Here is a 15,317-nt window from a genome sequence, read left to right as displayed (position 1 = left end):
CTCCAGCTCCAGCACCAGGCCTTGGCTGCTGGTCTGAACCCAGGGCAGAAAAGGACACAGAGCCCACTTGGGGTGTGAGGTGTGGGATTCTCCTTAATTTCATTTTTATTTCAAGTTCTGTTAAAGAAATCAGTAATGAAACTAAGGGATCGCCTAATGCTAATGATAGTTTGTCATATTTCTAGCTGTGCTGATCTGATCAGATTTGCCTCTAGCCTTGGCTTCAGACAGCACCTGCACTCCATCTTTCCCATGAGTGTGGTTCTTGCTGAACTGGTCATGATGACAGTGTTATCAGCTCTAGAACAAGCTAGCAATATTCCCCATGTTTTCTTTTTTTGTGGGAAAGAAGTCAGTAATAAGGATTTTAACCCGAAGATGTCAAGACAAGATAGGTGTCTAGGCCAGGAGAAGAGGCTGGATTAATAATACAGGTTTCAGAATTGTTTTCATGAGCCAGCAACTGCAGTGCTGCACTTCTAAAGGGCTATTTCAGGACTAGTTTTGCAATTCCTCTGATTTTACTGATAAAGAAAAAATCTTTTTTTTTTTTTTTCTCTGTGAGCTTCAAAGGAGACTTAAATGATGTTCACAGCAGAGATGCTCCACACCTATAATCATCTTGGTGGCCTTCCTCTGGACTTGCTCTTATTGATGTCTTTCCTGGATCCATCCTTGCTATAAAAGTACTGCAATTGCAAAACTTTGTGTTCTTCATCAGGTAAAATTTGTTTCTTTTACAGAAAAGGCAAAGGAAGTGGAAGTGTGGATGCTTGGACAGACCAACTTTGCCCTTGTCTCAAAGGTGTTATTTGTGACTAGAAGTCTGGGTGCTTAATCAGACCATGGCAGCTGTGGGGCAGAACATTTGCACCTCCATCATTCAGAATGTCCTTCTCCATCAAATGGTCGGTTCACTGAGCTGGGAGTGTTTTTGTGCACCTGTGCAGCACAAACAATACCTTTTGTGACAGACATACCAATACATTGATGCGGGGAACCATTTATAACCTAAAGTCCCTCTGCTTTGAAATACAGCCTGGCTATGAGTCCTAACACACCTGGTCTCCTGTCAGAACTTCTGTAAGTCCAGAGTGATATAAGTCCAATTCTGTCTGGATTGTTTCATACTGGTCCGTGTTTCTTGCAGCACACAAGCTGGTGTGGACATCATGGGCTGCCTGAAAATCACGCAGTGTTTTCTAAATCTGCAAGCAGATGACTGTGCTCTTACTTGCCTTTGAAGTGACTGAGCAGGTCATCAGAAACCACTGGGCATGACATGAGCAAAGGCCAGGCATGACAGGCATTGTCAGGGAGTGAGGAGATCTGTATCTGCCCCTCCACTTCCCCTCATGAGGATGCTGAAAACCACAATGAGGTCTCCCCTCAGTCTCCTCCAGGCTGAACAAGCCAAGTGGCCTTAGCCACTCCTCATAAGAACTCCTCCCCAGGCCCTTCACCATCTTTGTGACCCTACTTTGTATGTTCCCTATTAGCTTAATATCTTTTTTATGTTGTAGTGCCCAAAACTGCACACATGACTCAAGGTGACACATGCAAGATTAAGAATATCTACATATCATTATCAGAAGTACGTAATTTGGATATGGATCCAGCCAGATTATGATTGAAAAGGAAAAAGTAATTAGGGTTTTCTTGTTTATTTGGGAGGAGACTAGGGTGGAGAAAGGAGGATTGAATCATGGGAAAAGGCCTAATAGATGATAATGACGTAAGCACAGCTGTCCATGGGTACCTGCCCTTTATCACTACAGCCTGAAGCAGGACAATTAGCCAAGCCTGCTGTTGGGATCATACCTTGCATGTCTAACTTGTTTCCAGGAGGCTCAGTGTGCATTCAGTTGCCAGCACGAGAGCACCCAGGATGGACAAATTGAGCATCCCATCATCACCATGTTGGTATCTGTTCCAGGACTGATGGTATCAGCATCTCCCTGTCAGCCTATCATCAGTATTTGTGACACAAATGTTGGTTACATTCCTCTCAACAGATTGATTGCCCTGCTTCAAAATGCTCTGTGTATTTTACTGACTCATCTTGGAAATCTTCTTGTTACTCAGCCAAGATGTAACAAGGAGAAAAATGACAGTCTCTAGGCAGGGGCTGTAGGATGAAGCCTGCATTTGTCCCTCTGAGGACTCCAGAAATGCTCTGAGAAGCTCATAAAGTTTTTATGTTGTTTTCTTTGGATCTTCAGGGCTCAAGCTAATCTAAATTACTCCAGACTCCAAGCTAAGGAACTTGTCAGACTATATGGTGAACAGGTTTCAGAAACTTCTACTTCATATTTATCCCTCTGATTTCACAAGGTTTGCTAGATTAAATAGAGAATTTTTTCCCATGACATTTTTGGTATCTCTCTGGTACTTTTTAGTAGTAGAGAGTTATGAAAATTTAGAATCCTTCACCACAAAGATTTTGAACATCAGCTGAGCACTTGGGTCTTACAGCACGTTGTGTGCTTAGTACATGTTCATTACTGTATCCTGTATCAAGTATTCTCCCCACAGCACTGCACTTCCCAAGCTGACCTTGCTCATTTCCCTGCTTACCTGCTTGTCACAAAATGAGCGCTGAAGGGGGAGGACAGGGATATTTGTTCTGTCTCAAATATATGGTTTGTAAATGAGAATCTAGAAGTGTAGTTCAGTGGGAGGTTCCTTGGATAGGGATTTCTTCATGTGCATCTCATTCAGTTCCCGGGACTCAACCAGCCCAAGTGAATTCTGTTCCCAGAGCTCCAGCTTCTCTGCCTGCATTTCTGGAGGCACACTCAGGGCTAAAGCCTGTGTCACCTCTTAGCCACTTGTCCCTTATCTTGTTCTGACTTCTGGCTTGGGTTATGTGGTGCACTGTAGTTGCCATTTGGGTATAGACCCTGCTCACCATTGAGACAAGAAAGGGGTTGATGAAGATGGAACTGAAGCTCAGGAGATCCAAAGTACATTCCCACCTTAGCCCAGGATCCTCCAAGTGATCTCAGGCATAGGTGTTGAGCTAAATTGTCTGCAAAAAGGAAATAACATAACTCTGCCTTCCTAGAGCCCTGATGGTATAGAAATAGCACAATAATTAGAGTCATATTTACACCTTTTAGAGCAGTGCAGGACAGCCTGATCTCTTCCATACACGTCACATTGGATGTCACCCTTTGTATACAACACTGCTGGCAATTGCCTGAGTCACTTTTGCTTGTTTGAATGAATGCCTCTGGATGGTGGATTTAATGCAGTTCATTTTATCAAGCCTTCCTAGGCTTTCTGACAGGGTAATTAATAGTAACACACACACAACACTGGTAGGTTTTGTGTGGCTCTTACTGTGAAACACTTGTAATGATGAAACATTTTCACCTGAAGTCCTGAGGACTGAGTCTATAGGGTGTTAATAAAATTAATTGAACAGAGTGAAAAGAATCCCAGGACAGGCAAGACCTTTCCTTCTGCCAAGAACAGGTATTTTGCAAGTGGGAGTGATGTTCTGACAGAGGAGCAAAAGCAATGAAGTAAAAAACCTGCTGGTTTCCAGACAAAGAACAGCCTGGTCCTCATTCTCCATTCACTTTTTTATGTCTGTGGCAGACAGAAGTGTCTTGAACCCCTCCAATTCTGCCTTCTCAGTATCCTCCTGGCAGGTAGGACATGGAAGTGAGCCATGTGAGACAGAAGGCTTGCTCCTGCTCTGCTACACTTGGTATTTTCTTCCACAGGTCATGTAACATAAATTCCACTGATACTTTGTCTGTGATTTCTTTGGCTGTTACATTAATGGATATGAATTAACACTGAGGAAGAAATACTTATGAGCTGTAGGTTCAGGATCTCATTGCAGTAATTGATGTCTGAGAGTGCTGGAAGGATAACCTCTCCAGTTCAGTCCAAGAACAAGTTTATTGTTCAACCATTCAGGAGCCTGGGTAAATTGTGGTCACAGGTTTTACCTCAGGAAAAGATTAGCCTCCTTAAGAGACTGGCATCTTCATGCCTGATGTGAGACATAGCACATGGAGATGGTGGAAGGCAAAAATATGACAGGTGGAGTGTTGATGGGAATTGGGTGTGTGTCAGCCCAGAGCCATTCTCTGATTTCTACTAGTGTCCAGAAAGGGACAGCAAAATTAATTCCCTGGAAACACCAGGAATATGATGGAGGCATCATGAATAAATGAAGAAGGACAAGGAAACATATCAACATTATTTCTTTAAATGCCAGTTTCTTAAGATGCCTGTAAACATACTTTCATTCTCTCTCTCTCTCTGTTTTTATGTACCCCCACTGATTTTACCCTTCCCTCTCATCAGTAAATTTTGACTCCTGATGTTTTCTCGAGGAACTGAAATCTCAAGAGTGCTGGATAAGAGGCCTCAGGTTAAAGGAGAGGTTCTGTTCCCCTTACTGTGGCAAAAGACAAGGTCAGTGCTTATTCCACAGAAAAGGTTCCATGTGGGACAGAGAGAAAAAAGGGAGAAAGAGGATGAATGCCCACATTGTGGAAATGCATCATTTCAAGATTACGTGGAGTCACAGCTAATTATTATCAACATTCTCAACATTCTCAAGTTTTTGCACCCCTTGTTATGTTCTTATTATCAAATACAAAATATGCTCTTTAGCAGCAATGAATAAGGTCTGAAAAAATGTACACACACAGCTATTCTAAGGCTGCTGGACTGAAAAGATGAAGATATGAGCTTCTGAGGGGGAAGAGAATGAGAACAGGAAAAGGATATTAACAAGCTATTTTAATTCTTTAAATTTAAACTAAATTTCATTTTTAATTTTTAAAATTTTATTATTAAATTTTAATAAAATTAGTAAAATTTGTTTATTTTATATATAAATTATTTCTTGATAAAGATAATGAGGGTTGCTTACATTGCTCAGGGGTGCCACACAGAAGGGCTGCCAGGAAGGCTTAGAAAAAAGACTGCTTCATGGATGAGCTACAGCTCCAAAGCTCCAAAGGTTCAAACTATGAGCTGCAGGATATGCCAAGGGGCATGTGATCCTGTGCAGCTATGTAGTGGTTTTCAGGGATATGTGGCATGCAAGCAGTAGTCTGAAGAGGCCTTTGGAGTCTGAAGAGGGATTTGGATGCTTTTGAACCATGTCTTAATATTATTCCTGCACAGTTCTGTTGTTTCAGAAAGTTCAGAGAAATAGATTACCTTTGAAGAGGCTTAAAACCAAACTGTCAGGTGCATTTTCTTTTCTTCATAGTCTACCCCAGCCCTCAAAGTGTTCTACATATTCTGCAGATAAGGAAGGAGGCTGAGGGATAATTCAGCAACCTTCATGCACAATAGCAGCTTCAGCAGTAAGGCTTACTCTTCTCTGAGGGATTTATGACCCTAGAGAAGGGTCAACTAAATAAAAAATGGCGTGGGGAAACTTAGCTGTGTCTCCCTCAACCAGTGCCTTCTAGTTTGATCTCACTTTGCTGTTAATTTTTATATTTATATTTGGCATCTTTCTGAAGTGCTTCTCATCACAATGCAAGCACAAATCATGTTAATTAATGAGAGTAGCAGCCAAAAATAAAAAAAAAAAGGAGCTGGCACTTCTTTGCCATAGTCAAGAGCTCTTGAAAAACTTGTCCTTGATGTTGTTTTGGCTGAACAAAAATTAGATGCATAATCACTATTAGTCTTGATTGACTACATAATTCTTCCTATTACACTGATGAAAAGCACATGGCAGGAATTCTTAGCCTTGTACAACTTTATTGCCACATACACATATTGCTAAATAGCTGAGCATCTCCATGACTTGGACATTTATCACTGAGGGCGTTGAAATATCTGAGGTAGTCCACAATAGCTTTGGCATGATGGAGCGAAAAAATCCTTCCTGTTGATGTAAAACCTCTGTCAGGCACAGGATTAGGGTATGATATTGTCAATCAGCACAGTGCAGATGGAGAACACGTAAGCTCCAAACCCTTGGTGGCTTTCTTATACTCATCTACAATCATGCAATGAGGCTGAATTTAAGTAGTCCCCTTTTTGACCGTAGATAACAGCTCACACTGCTCACTGTGGGATGCTGTCCCCCTGGCCACACAGCAGCAGCCAGGCTCCAAGAGACCACAGAGGCTTCTGCAGCCACAAGGACACAACAGTGCAGCCTGGAGATCCCATGCCAGAAGGGATGGGTGCAACCAGTTAAGTTCTCAGCAAAGGCTGCCTTGTGTGTCATTAAATTCATAACCTGTCCGTCGTTCAGTGGCTGCTCCCCAACTCTCCCACAGCAGCCAAGTGTCTTTCTTGTGGGCTCAGATATGACAGAGAAAGAGAAATAGAAATTTACAGCCAGGGTTTATTCAGTTCCTTCTCCATCTTTAGATGACAGATGATGAAAATGCCATTATCGTGGCTCACTCACCACCAGCAGCAAAGTGGTGCAAGTAGTTTAGCAGGGACACACAGAGTGTCTGAGGGACAGACTTACCTATGCACCTACTGTTCATCTCAAAGCTGAATCAGGGTTATATGTAAACAAGGAAGAAAAGGACCTGGGTTTCCCCACAGCTAAAGATCAATGTAGTCTGAAGATTTTAAATGCAAGACTGGTCCTGAAAATGCACTTACAACCTTTTTCTAAAAGCCTGTCATGGCTCAGAGTTGCTGTCTTGGCAGGAGTTAAATAGAGCAGAGCTGGGTTCTTGCCCTCCCACCTGAACAGATAATCTTTGAGATCTCTGGTACAGTAGCCTGGTGTTGAGTCAATAGGTAGAGAAACCAAAATACTTCAAATGGCTGACAGCTTAAATAGCTTGAAAGCTGTGGCTGACACAGCTGCGTCTCTGGCATTACTGAGCTGTCAGTCATATGCTGTTCAGTGCATGGTAACCATTTTTCTGGTCTTATGGCACATCACCCCTTGATTCTTTTCTCCTTCTTGATCACTCTGTCTTTAATAAAATGCTATTGATCGCTCCTGGGCTTCCCAGGCACAAATCAGGCTCTCAGTGCAAATTCAAGCTGTCTTTGTGGCCAATTCTTGACGGTGTCATGGGGTGGTGGGGTGGGAGAGGCTGCAAGGGAACACTTTCATTAAGGAGGGGAAGGGGAGAGGATCAGCAACAAGCAGGGAAGTGTCAGTGAGAGCAGGGAAGCTCCAACAGCCCTGATTCAGGCAAACTGAACTGAAGAAGGCAGCCCCAAAAGGCAGGCAGGACGCAGCAGGACGTGGGAGGGAGTCTGAAGCTGGATGCACACCTGGCAGCTGGCTACTAGAGGTGAGGAGGGGATCTGTGTGGCTGGAGGTGCTAGAAGATCAGAGCAGGGGTCTCTGCTCCTTGGCCGGCAAGTGGCAGAGCAGGAACAAAGTGAACTGTAGAAGACACAACATAAACCTTGATGTTAGCTCATCTGGCAGGGACAGGAGGTTTTGCTGGAGATGGCACCAGAGAAGAAGCACAGCAGAGCTGGATTCCTTTCTCTCAGCTGAAGCCCAACCACAGCAGACTCCAGAAGAATCCTCTGGAGTTGGGGCTTGGCATATAAACACATTAAGAGCTGCTATTCATGGTAGCAGTGCAAACAACCCAGGGGGCTGGCTCACAGCTCCCATCAGTCACACATGAAACTCTATTTATACCTTCCTACACAACCAAATGAGCTGTGATTAACAAACACAGGCATTTCAAGCATCACAGACTAGGCTTGATGGTAATTAAAAAAGGGGATGGAGAGGGAAAGAAATGTTTTCCAGCTCCCCCTTGTGCCTCTTTGTTTTGTTCTCAGTTTTGCTGGCGGTCTCCATGTCTCCCAGAAGTGATTTAAAGGTTATTTGATTATATGAGGACTGTTTTGTCTTACACAACAACAACATCATCCCCTGGGAAACTTAGGAGGTGCTCATGCTGCAAGTCCATGCCTGCATGCCTGCAGCTGAGGGTCTCCATCAAATCCCAGGTGCTGGAACTGTGTTTGTGTGTGCATGTGCACACATGAGAGTTTGTATTTGTGTGTGTGTGTGTGTGTGTGTGTGTGTGCAGGAGCACTCAGTGGCTGGCCAGGTGGAATCCCTGCGTTTAAACAGGAGAAAGCTAACTTGTGTGCCCTCCTGGGTTTGGGAAGAAAAAAAAAAAAGAAAATCAGGAAAAGGAAAATTTAAAAAAAACAAAACCAGTAACTGAAAAGGAGAAAAGGTAAAGGTGTCTGGTATTATTATTTCCAGGTCCCAGAGGAAGCAGAGATGCAGAAGTGAGCCTTAAGAGCAAGCAGCCCTGTACAGAACAGGACTCAACACCAGCCTCTATCTTTCACCAGAAAAACAGTAGCAAAGAGGGGAGATGTGGGGCAGGAACCACAGGCAAAGGCAGAGACCCTACAGAGATATCACTTTGATGCTCCAGCTCCAGTGCTGTAACACCTCCTGCTTCCCCTCACCAAATGCCCACCACAAGAGGAGTTCAGTAGACCACACTGCATCCCAATTATGCTCAGCAGTGATTTGGGGCTCTTCCCATCCCCTAATTCCCTCCTGCTGCCTTGCTGTGTTCCAGGGCTTGTGCCTGCTTGTGGGGCTGATGCTCTGCCCAGCTCGGATGCAGAGGCTGCAGTGAGAAATGGCTGTGCATTGCTGAGCAGCTGGAAGCAGTTATTAACTGAATTTGGCATCTGAGCTGAACTACAAATGCATCTGGGTGGCTTGAATTGTTCTTAATTATATTTTTGTTTTATTGTTTTCATTTTGAGCTGCGCTCTACCACTACTCTCTGTATATCTCTGTGCTGTACATTTTCTTTGCTTCCAGCCCAGGGTAATTGCTCCTTGTCGTGCTGTGTTTGCCATTTTAATTTTTTATCATCTCAGATACTTTCTTTTCTTTCCCCCTTTTGATTATTTGGTTATGTCATTCCCATTTTCCCTGACATTTCAATAAATTCTCTTCTACATTATCTTTGTCCCTAGAGCAGCAGTTTATCCCTCTCTTTCTAATGTCTCTGTCTCAAAGCTGGATATGAACTGTTTATTTTTTCCTAACAGTGTCCCTTTTGGGCTGAGCAACAACCAGCAGCAGAGAGCAGCGTGCTGGGCTGCAATCCTGGAGACAGAGTGCCCCCTTCCAGAAATACTGAGGAATAACACAGCTCCCTTTAGGGAAAGAAGCGCAGCCAGGCAGGACTGCGGCTCAGGGTCTAGCCACAGGTTAATATTCAGGTATTTAAATGAGATTAACTAAAAGCATGCTGCTGTAAATGATGTGTAAGGAAGAGAAGTTTTCTGGAGTACATTCCTAGGCTGAGGGAATGCCCTTTATCCACTGGATTTTTCGCTTCTCTCTCTCCTTTGGGTGCTTCTTTTTGTCTCTTTCAAACTTGCACTTTGATCCTTCCAGCTAAGAGCTCAGAGTAAGGGTCTGCAATAGTGGTGGGCTGGGGACAGAGTTCTTCTCCTGCATGCTCAGGCTGTGCATGAGGAGGTGACCCTCCTGCAGGACAGCATTTTTTCCCTTTGCAGTAGCTGATTCCACCCCAAGCAGGTGGCTTCTGTTGGGTCAAGGCTCTGGGCTTTGGGCTTGGGCAGATGCTCACAAATTTCACTCTGTGGTTTAAGACTGCTCTCAGCTGACCAGTCCAGTCCCTTACAGAGGGAACAGCCCCTCTTGCAGCATCACTGGGGGAAAAGAGGCTCGGGGGGAACCTTGTTGCCTAAAAGGAAGTTGTAGACAGGTGTGAATTAAGTCTCTTCTTGCAAGAGCAAGAGGGAGTGGCCTCAAGTAGCACCAGAAGAGGTTTAGATTGGATATTAGGAAAAATTCCTCTGCTGAAAGTGTGATCTGGCATTTGACCAGAAAGCTCAGCAAAGTGGTAGAATCAGCATCCCAGATATGCTCACAAAACTGTGTATATGGCACCTGGGGACGTGGTTTAATGGTGAACCTGGCAGGGTTAGGTCAATGGTTAAACCTCTAACCTTAAAGATCTTTTCCAGCCTTAATGATTCTGTGATTCTGTGATTCTTACACCTTTTGGATCAGCAAGGTGGCATGAATAGAAGGGTTCAGGGACCTTGTCTCTGGTCTCTGGCTGCAGTGGACCAAAATCTGGCAGCTCAGTTTAATGGGATTGGTAAAGATGGATTTTGAGGGAGCTGCTGGCCTTTGTGCAGAAGTGGGGTGGCACAGCCAGCCATTGCATCCCAGTGTTTTCTGGGGGAGACACAGGGTGGATACTGCTGGGTGGAGAGGTGAGTGGAACAGAGGAATATGATACTTTATTAACCTGCCTTTTTGGGGGGCTGAATAGTGCTTACCTTATCACCACTCTCTAATGTCACAAATGGTTTGTTTTTCATAGCAACAAAATGACTTAGACCTTGAAATATGGTTTGAACTGTGAATTGACCCCAGCAGCTCAGTGCATACAGGTCTCTCTGGAGTGCTTGTGCTGAAAACATTTGTCCATTTGAAGCTAGAACACAGAGACTAAGACAGACCTTCACATTAAAACTCTTCTCAGCACAGAGGAGGCTGCGGTCGTACCTGCATCAAGAGACATGTGAAGGAAACCTACTGTCCACACTTCATTCCAGGCAGGCATGAACACATATGGTTAGTCTGAAACTGTAACACCAGGTTTAAGGGAAATGTAATGAAATTATGCAATCCTTTTCAAATACTCTTCTTATTGCTATTAAACTTTATTAATACAAGAAACACCATTTTCCTTCAAGGCACTCCTTTTAGACTTCAATAAAGTCCTCTTGTATTAACAAGCCCCTGGAGTCTTGCTCTTTCTTGTGTCTTGTATCTTGTATATTTTAAGACACTCCAAAGAAGACAGAACCTCCCCTGGCAGCTGCATGTTTAAGTTTCAGGGTGGGAAGGTCCCTTGCTGATGCATGTCAGCTCCTCAGCACTTTGGGAAAGACGTAGGCTCCTGTCAGAGCTGTCCCATCATTATGGGATGGGAGGCCATGGTATCCCCATGGTATCCTGACATGGTAAGCACTGTGCTATGCAGCCGGAGAAGCTTGGGCAGAGTGAGGGAACACGACGTGTCCAAGAGCACACAGGAGTAAAGGACAGACCAGGGACTAAAGCTGCTCCTCTCTAGGCCTTGCCTTCACCATGCCAGTTTAATCATTTGAAGCCATAGCTGCAGTAACACCAGGAATGTGACCCACAGCCATGCAGTTGCCTTCATTCAGGTTCTTCCACTGCCAGGCTGGCCAGACAGAGCAGCACTGCAGGCTCTGAGGCACTGACGCTGCTGCCTCAGGTGGGGATGTGCAGTCCTGAGGGATGCACGCTCCCAAGGGATGCACACTCCTGACTGAGGGCACCTTCCTGGCCCTGAGCCAGCCTCAGGAGCACGCAGGAATGCACACGTGCTGTGCTGGGAGAGCACCGGCACAGAAATACGGCTGCACCCCAGCAGGACGAGGCTGAAGCTGATCTCCCCTCTGTGGAAACCTCAGCAGCTGGCAGACATCAGGTGATTTGTGCAGTGCAAAGTACTGTGGTTGGGTCACTGGGCTGAACTAGCTACTGAGCCTAAACTGTGCCAGTTTGTGAGCCAAGAGGCAGTCACTGCACCGGGGCTGCATCAAAAGCATCATGGCCAACAGGTCAAGGGAGGAGATTCTCTCCTTCTGCTCTGCACTCATGAGAACCCCCCTGGAGTACTACATCCAAGACATAAACCTGCTGAAGTGAGTCCAGAGGAGGGCCACAAAGGTGGCTAGAGCACCTCTCCTGTGAAGACAGGCTGAGACAGTTGGGGATGGGGAAGAGAAGACTCTGGGGAGACCTTACAGCAGCCTTCCAGTACCTAGAGGGAGGCTACAGGAGAGCTGGAGAGGGATTTTTCACAAGGGTGTGTTGTGACAGGACAAGGGTTAATGTCTTTAAGTTGAAAGAGGGCAGGTTTAGATTGAATGTTAGGAAGAAATTCTTTACTGTGAGGGTGGTGAGGCACTGGAACAGGATGTCCCAGCCCTGGAAGTCGTGGGTGCTCCATCTCTAGAAGTGTACAAGGCCAGGTTGGATGGGGCTTTGAGTAACCTGTTCTAGTGAAAGACATCTTTTCCCATGCATTGAGGTGATTTTAAGGTGCCTTCCAACCCAAACCATTCTATGATTCTGTGATTCTGTGATCAGTAACTACGTGACAGTGAGGGTATGTATGCATGTCTGCAGACATATGTGAATAGGCACACAAAGCTCTGTCCTGGTTCTGAGGGTCTTACAGTTTTATTTCTCTTATTTCTAATGAAGAGATAGGGCTAAACAAGGAAATTTGTGGCATTAAGGCAAAGTTAACTCTGTTGTAACTGTTTCTGGCCATTTTGGGGGCTAAGATGGGTGAAGAGGCAAAGCAAATACCACAGCTGCCATCCAGGGGTTGTGCTGAGCCTGTTTGAAGGCCAAGACACAACTGGAAAGCCTCACAGAGACAAGCACAGTATGGACATCAGAGCCAGCAAGCACTTTGCTCTTCAGGCCCGGAACTATTTTTAAAGATCCTGACCTGGTTACAGACCTGCAGACACCTGGCAGGTGGGAAGAGGCAAACATAGGGACCTTCTCCATGATTTGAAAATAATTATTAGCTGTGAATGCAGTCACCAAGCCTTATTATCCTGGCCCATCCCATGTTTGTCATCTCCTCCAACCCCCCAGACGAGGCACACTCTTGTCTTGGCTTCAGTGCATTAGGAGGTTTCTCAGAGCCAGATTTTCAGTCTGAGCGTGGATCAGAAGCTGTGGTGCCTGGGGCAGCTAGGGGAGGCTGACACCTACAAAGCAGCAAAGGCTGAGCCCACAGCCTGCTCATTCATGCCAAGGAATTTTGGCTGCAGGTGTAAGTTAATTCCTGGTATTGCTGGCAGGCTATCCCCCTAGCTACTTGCAGCAGTGCTTTAATTCAGCCCACCTATGCTCAAGCAAGGATCCTGTGCAAGAACAGCCCTGTGCAGAGCTTACATGAATTTACCTACCAAGAAAGATTTTTTTTGGTGAAGTTAAAAAGTGATGTGTGAAGTTAAGAAGTGACACCCTGCTTTACCTCAGAAAACAATGTAAGGACCTCTCCACATAGGTTTTTCATAGGGTGAAGCATATGAAAAGTGGTACTTTTGTGCCCAGGATTATCACAGCATTTTCTGCATGCAGATGTATTAAAAACAAGCAGCCATTGAGTGGTAGTACTGGGCTTCCTGATATGTTGGCATTGTAGCACAGAACTTCTGTGAGGCACAGGGCAAATGATTGTAAATAATTATAGACTCAAAGAATCATTTGTGTTGGAAAAGACCTCCAAGATCAAGTCCAACACTGCCAAGTCCACCACTAAACCATGTCCCCAGGTGTCACATCAAAATGTTTTTTGAACACTTTCAGAAATTATGATTCCACCACTTCCCTGGGCAGCCTGAACACCCTTTCAGTGAAGAAATTTTTCCTAATATCCAATCTAAACCTCCTCTGGCACAACTTAGGCCATTTCCTCTTGTCCTGCTGTTACATGGGAGAAGAGACCAACCCCTACTAGGCTACACCGTCCTGTCAGGTATCTGCAGAGAGTGACAAGGTCTCCCCTGAGCCTCCTTTCCTCCAGGCTGAGCAAACCCAGCTCCCCCGGCTTCTTTTCGTCAGATTTGTGCTCCAGACCCTTCACCAGCTTTATTGCCATCCTCTGGACCCACTCCAGCATCTCAATGTCCCTCTTGCAGTAAAGGCCTCAAAACTGAACACAGGATTTGAGGTGTGGCCTCACCAGTGCAGGGGGACAGTCACTGCCCTGGTCCTGCTGGCCACACCATTGCTGATACAGGCCAGGATGCCATTGGCCTTCTTGGCCACCTGGGCACACTGCTGTCTTGTGTTCAGATGGCTGTCAACCACCCGGCCCCCAGGACATTTTCCATCTGGCAGCTTTCCATGAATTCCACAAATTATGGAAAACATGACTGAATTCCCCTTGTGAAGTATAAGAACCAGCATTCATTTCATGATGCATTAACCTGGCAGTTTTGCTCATACTCTCATAAAGGCACTAACAGGACAGATGTGCCCCTGCAGGTGTGTGTGCAGGGGGTCAGTTTGGCCCTGTGTCAAACTCTCAACAAGGGGAAGCCTGTGCATGGGCACACAGAGGGCAAAGGCACACTGCACAGTAGGAAATAGGGCTGCCAAGCCACACACATGTTAAGCAGCATGAGACAAGGCTGGAGAGGTTCCTATTGGGCAAGAATAAGAAGGTGAAAAGAAAAAAATCCTTCATGCAGCACTGACTGAGCTCTACACCACAAGCCAGCCTGAGGGGTGCTAGTTTAGACACCGTGGAAGTGCAACACTGTTAAATTGTTAAATAATTTCTGCCGTCTGCCACTGGGAAACCAGGTGCATGTTAGGTAGCCCACCATCTACCCATGTGTTTTCTCTATCCAAAATGTTGTGCAGAAACAGAAGTCTGCTATCAGGATGTGCACAGGTCTTGGTTGCTTCCTTGGGCTTCTGCCTGAGCAGAGAGAAAAGGGGACCAAAGGATACTTGAGGTTCTCCTCAAGATCATCTCATATTCTGGGACTAGGCAAGAACCAAGTTAGTCTCCAGCCTAGGTCAGAGACAACCTTCAGCTGTGTGCTGGCAACTGAACCTGCCAAAGTGGCATACAAGAGAGCACTAGCATCAGCCTCATTTCATACAGCATTACCACTGCAGCTAAACCAGGGCTGCCTGCACGAGGCCTGTGGAGCACCACACACGGTGAAGAGGAGCTGTTGTACAGCAGCAATCCAGCAGCAGGCCTCTCTAGATGTGCTTCATTTTGAGCTGCAGCTCCTGGGCCAGGTGGGCTGCTGCCACATTGTTGTTTTCCTTCCTTGTACCATCTTACAAGTGGCACTCGATGCTGTCGTGTGGAATTTGAGTTACAACCTTCTTAAACTGAGGGTGGGGGGCGGGGGGCAGATAGAAGGGCCCTTGGAGAGGATTAACCCCCCCATCAAGTTTTAAGACTGTTATTTCACAAGTAATCCCCTGAGGATCCCACTCCAGCCAGAGGCAAAGGCAGCCCTGGGGCGCAGTGCAGGGGAGCAAACCCCGCCGTGGGAATTCAGGCCAGGCAGGAGACAGACCAGCTCAGCCCTGTGTCTGTGCAAGCTGTGCATTCACAAACAATTAGGGTGTGCATTTACAGCAGGTATAAACTGCTCTGTGAAGGAACCTGGTGTGGCAGAGAAGTGTCTGCACAGAGGAAAGGTTTGTCGGTGTGAATGGGTATTTTTGCTCCAAATAACCAGGCATGTGCAGCCTCTCGGCCTCCACAAACACC

Source organism: Parus major, chromosome 2 (assembly GCF_001522545.3).
Source record: "Parus major isolate Abel chromosome 2, Parus_major1.1, whole genome shotgun sequence".
Lineage (NCBI taxonomy): Eukaryota > Metazoa > Chordata > Aves > Passeriformes > Paridae > Parus > Parus major.
This window is presented reverse-complemented; position numbering follows the sequence as displayed.